Below are 6,000 nucleotides of genomic sequence, written 5' to 3'. Positions count from 1 at the left end.
ACAATATATACAATAGGGAATCTACAGAATATACATATGTCAGAGTACAGTTACAAGCAAAGCATGGGTTACAAACAGGCATACACAGTTCCAGCAGTTACCTTGTGCGTCTGGCCACAGGGGGGCGCTGTAGGCCAGGTTTCTAGGATCCTTCCCACAGATGTTTCCTACACGTGACCCCCAGCGAAAGAACACTGGAAAATGGCCGAAGTAGGGTTATCAACCTGGGCAAATCCAGGTCCCCTCCTACCTTCGTGACCTCAGAGGGAGCACTGCTCCACCCCTGGCTGGAGTTATGGACAAAATCCACAACATGGAATATGGCCATAACTTGGCCTGGGAGCGTCGTAGGCAGACGCCGACGCTCTCATTGTGACAGCTATGAATTTAGCTACAGAACGAGAGGACTCATGACTTGTCTACTAGTTCCCCATTGGCTGATATCACGCCTGGGGTATTTCCCCAGGTCCTGCTCCCATAAAAAGGGTGTGCCAGCATCGTCCGCATGCGGAGACACCATTTTTATGGTTGCCATATTTATCGGAAATATGGCTTGCGAGATATGAACCATTTTTTACTGGAGTCGTTCTGTCTGGATACTTCCATAGCCTTGCTAATTAGATAGCAGCCCCTACTACAGGGTCACGGCAGGGAGTCATCCTGTGTCCATTGTTCCCACATCATCTCATTTCCATATCACAGGAGATGGCTGTTGGAGGTGTAAGGGGGATGTGACACCTTCCCAGATGCTGGACATTGAGGACAAGAAGGGAGGGGGGCACTGCCAGGGAGTGATGAGCGATTATGACTGGAAGTCATAATTCATCTTCATATCCCGGGATTTGCCTCACACCTATGGAATAAAAAAGAAAGTTATTATCATCAACATCTCTACATCTTCATTTGGCTGATGCGCGGCGTTTAACCCCTTCTCTACTCCATTTTGAATGTTCATGAAGAGTTAATAAAAGCTAAGTAATGAGAAATGTGACTGACAAAAAACAACTCTTCCTTCAAAAAGCAAAGGCTGTGGCTGTTTGGTGTGAGGAGGAGTGCGGAGGAGTGCGGAGGAGTGCGGAGGAGTGCGGAGGAGTGCGGGTAACATGGAGGATCCACAATGCGATGTATATGAGGCCGGTGACAGGGAACGTCAGCCAGGATTCTCGTGCCGCATGATTCCTTCCTCCTATAATAAAAGACATTCATAAAAACTGTTACAGGGGGAAGAAAGCCGAATATAACTATATGGCTTCTAGTATTTATCCACCGAGGAGCGTCAGAATGTTGCCTGTCCAGTTTCGGCCCTTCCTTTGTACCCGCCTTGCTTCTGCTTCTTCTCATTGTGCTCGGCGTCCAGGTAAGACCTTCTTCTCTGCTATATTTACAATTGGGCCACTTTTTTCTTAAGGTGGACAGTATAACACCCAGGTCCAGACAGATCCGATTCCGGCCAAGCTCACTCCTATATACACGTCCTGAGGACACAGCAGACCGGACGGCCGCAGATACTATAGAGTACGTCGTAGGCCGGGAATCACCCGGTGCTGGCACAAAGTGTGAACCTCTACGACAGCTCGGAATTAGAGAAAAGCGCTAGTCTTGGTTTTTTTGTTTGTTTGATTGCTCCATGCCCTATTAAATTCCACTTATTTACTTACTGCGTTATTGGGCCATTAGTCACCTGTATATAGAGGCAGCCGAGACCAGGAATCAGAGACATCTTGTGCCTTCGGGGCTGAGGGGTTTATTTATTGTTTTCTTTTAAAATGCCCAAAAGTTATAACTTATCTATTTATTTTATAGTCACCCAAAGCTACATGTAAGCTTTTATTTTTGTGGGCCAAAGGCGTTTTGTTATTGGAAGATACTGCACCTCTACCATTATTTTTCCTCCAAGTTTTAACACCAACTACTATAAATATTGTACGCCATGGGTCAGAATGATTATAACCATCAGATTCAAATAATGTCTTATGTTTTTGGACTTTGTTGAATATATAATATCTACCTGTTTATACACATTTAACCATGTATGCATGCATCAGCTTATGTGTACACTTACGTTACAACACCAAGAAGGAAAAGTGTTAAAATTATGGTAATCACAGGATTGATAATATGTAAATGATGAAAAAATGAAAACAAAACTTAAAACAATTCTAAATTTCTTTATTATGGAGTGTGAGCGCCACATGTAGAAATCCCAGCACTTGGGCTGATAATCAGGATCTGCTGCAGGCAGCTCCTGTGTAATCACCGACCCATGATGTCTAAATGTACTCAATGAAGACAAGTCTAGAGATGCTGCAGCCATTGGAGACAAGTCCGAAGACACTGCAGACATGGGAGACAAGTATGGAGTTGCTATAGCCATGGGAGACAAGTCTGGAGACACTGCACCCATGGGAGACAAGTCTGGAGACACTGTAGCCATGGGAGACAAGTCTGAAGATGCTGCAGCCATTGAAGACAAGTCCAGAGAGGCTGCAACCATGGGAAACAAGTCTGGAGACACTGCAGCCATGGGAGACAAGTCTAGAGATGCTCCAGCCATGGGAAACATGTCTGGAGATGCTTAAGCCATGGGAGACAAGTCCGGAGACGCTGCAGCTATGGGAGACAAATTTGGAGACACTGCAGCCATGGGAGATGACAGGTCTGGAGACACTGCAGCCATGGGAGATGACAGGTCTGGAGACACTGCAGCCATAGGAGATGACAGGTCTGGAGACACTGCAGCCATTGAAGACAAGTCCAGAGAGGCTGCAACCATGGGAAACAAGTGTGGAGACACTGCAGCCATGGGAGACAAGTTTGGAGATGCTCCAGCCATGGGAAACATGTCTGGAGATGCTTCAGCCATTTGAGACAAGTCCGGAGACACTGCAGACATGGGAGACAAGTATGAAGTTGCTATAGCCATGGGAGACATGTCTGGAGACGCTGCAGCCATGGGAGACAAGTCTGGAGACACTGCAGCCATGGGAAACATGTCTGGAGATGCTTCAGCCATTTGAGACAAGTCCGGAGACACTGCAGACATGGGAGACAAGTATGAAGTTGCTATAGCCATGGGAGACATGTCTGGAGACGCTGCAGCCATGGGAGACAATTCTGGAGACGCTGCAGACATAGGGGACAAGTCTGGAGAAACTGCAACCATGGGAGACAAATCTGGAGATGCTGCAGCCATGGGAGACAAGTCTGGAGACACTGCAGACATGGGAGACAAATCTGGAGATGCTGCAGCCATGGGAGACAAGTCTGGAGACACTGCAACCATGGCAGACAACTCTGGAGATGCTGCAGCTATGGGAGACAACTTTGGAGATGCTGCAGCCAAGGGAACCCATTAGGCCACATAGGCTGCTCATCATAGCACCAGAAGCAACATGCAGCTGCAAACAAAAAAAAAGAAAAAAACAAAAAATCAAATGCTTCAAGAAAATCTCTTCCAAAATACTTTAAAGCCACTTCAGAAGAATTAAAAGTCATCCAAAATCTGTTACAAAATTCCTTGAGTTTGAGCACCTAAAAGAGTAAATGTGTGTACACCCCTTACATGTACGTTTCTCATTTTCAGGAACTATTCCCTAGGACTGAGGTATGAACGTCCCACCCCCCAGGGATGGATGGTAAGGAGGCTTCCTCTTCTTTCTACAATGGATTTGGTGAATGACTCTTCAGGATAAGTACAATTTATGTAGAACCATATATTTTACGACCGCTCAGCAGTGAGGACAGGACATGGCAGTCGGCTTAGTGCAGTCTAGACTAGGACAGAGGTGACGGGCTGCCCTCCATTGCTCCCAATATACGGAGAATCCACAGGTCACAATCCCCAGAATACGACTGCGCTTTCCAAGCAGAAGGAATCCTGATTAAGGCGTTTGTTACCACCATCTTTGCTTCATTTCTCCTGCATATTGTAGGTTTATCTTACAAGTTCAAGTCCCGTAGTAAAGTAAAGATAAAAAATGTTTTCTCACAAGTCAAAATGCCACACAACGTGCACCTACAAATCAGAATCAGGGGCGTAACTACCGCGGTCACAGAGGTCACCACTGCTACCGGGCCCAGGGGTGCAGGGGGCCCGCCGGCCCCAGCCCCTGATTCAGATGGATGTGTGTCGGAGGGCAGGCATCCAGCTGACATACATCGCAGCACAGAGATCCGTCTGGTCCCTGTACTGCGATGTGCCGGCTGCCAATTAAGGCCGTGAATATTGCTCCCCACGCACACGATTGTGCGCATGGGGAGTAGAGACTACGCAGACATCTGCCGGTGCTGTAAGTAGCCGCGCATGAAACTGACATCATGTGCTGTGCCACTTACATGCTGGTCAGTTGCCATCACGCCAGCGTCGCAGGAGGACGCTGGGTAAGTGCAGGGTATGTGAGTACCATTGCCACAAGTCGCACAGGGCCCCTTCCGGCAGATAGCAGATGGGGCACCGCAGGGAGCAGCAGTTCATTTGCTGCTCCTGCGGTGCACAGGCTCCAGCACAGGGTGCCCTCCTCTTCTGCAGTGCACAGGCTCTAGCACAGGGTGCCGTCCCCTCCTGCGGTGCACAGGCTCTAGCACAGGGTGACCTCCCCTCCTGCGGTGCACAGGCTCCAGCACAGGCCGCCCTCCCCTCCTGCAATGCACAGGCTCCAGCACAGGGTGCCCTCCTCTCCTGCAGTGCACAGGCTCTAGCAAAGGGTGACCTCCCCTCCTGCGGTGCACAGGCTCCAGCACAGGGCACCTTCCCTTCCTGCGGTGCACAGGCTCCAGCACAGGGTGCCCTCCCCTCCTGCGGTGCACAGGCTTCAGCACAGGGTGCCCCCCCCTCCTCTGCGTCCCGTCTGCTCCCATCTTCACCACACAAAGAGGGAGGAGAGGCGCCTGCACTGCTGCGGCTGGAGAAGCTGCTTCTAAAGACCCTCTGAACTCCAGGAGGCCAAGAAGGAGGTGAGTATAATGTGAATCGTATGTTTTGTGCTGTCTGTATGTGTAATGTATAAGATATGTGTGTCCTGTATAGTGTGCAGTATGTAGCTGTCTGTCTGTGTATACTGTCTGTCTGTGTATACTATCTGTCTGTCTGTCCATCCTATCTGTGTGGAAGTGTATAGGAGAAAGGGTTTTTCGCCACGCTCACACCACACTGCTCGATTGTATTCAATTTCTGTCTTTTTATTCTATTGTAGGCACAGGTCAACGCGTTTCGAGGGACAAAGCCCTCTTCATCAGGACAGCAAGCAGAAAGAACATAACTATATTTCTGATCTTTTTGCTTGCTGTCCTGATGAAGAGGGCTGCATTGACTTGTGCCTACAATAGAATAAAAAGACATAAATGTAATACAATGGAGCAGTGTGGTGTGAGCGTGGCGAAAAACCCTTTCTCCTATACACCTCCATGCATTAACCTCGGGGAGCTGCAGCTGACCACCTCAAATTCGGCTAAAATAGGGGTTGTGACTTACACAACAACTATAGGTGAGTGATCCTGACATCTATACTTAAGTGTTTTACCGGTTAAGACCCTATTCCGCTTCTTTCTTCTGCAGTATTGTTTCATCATCCTATCTATATGTCTGTCTGTCTGTACATCCTATCCATACATCCATCCTATCTGTTTATCTATCTATACATCCATCCTAGCTCTCTATTTATACATCCATCCTATCTATCTATACAAAATTCCATATGCTTCATTATGAAAGTAAACACATAGTACAATCAATTTTTTTACTGTGTGCGGTGCGGTGGGGCCTACATATCAGGATGAGTGGGCTATATACCAGGATGGGGGCTATATACCAGGATGAGGGGGCTATATACCAGGATGGGGGGCTATATACCACAATGGAGGCTATTTACCAGGATGAGGGGCTATATACTAGGATGGAGTGCTATATACCAGGATGGGGGCTATATACCAGGATGGGGACATGATGGAGCCACATAAACCATGATGAGAACATATATACCAGGATGGGGACATGATGGGGAA

This window comes from Anomaloglossus baeobatrachus, chromosome 12 (genome assembly GCF_048569485.1).
Source record: "Anomaloglossus baeobatrachus isolate aAnoBae1 chromosome 12, aAnoBae1.hap1, whole genome shotgun sequence".
Taxonomy (NCBI): domain Eukaryota; kingdom Metazoa; phylum Chordata; class Amphibia; order Anura; family Aromobatidae; genus Anomaloglossus; species Anomaloglossus baeobatrachus.
This window is presented reverse-complemented; position numbering follows the sequence as displayed.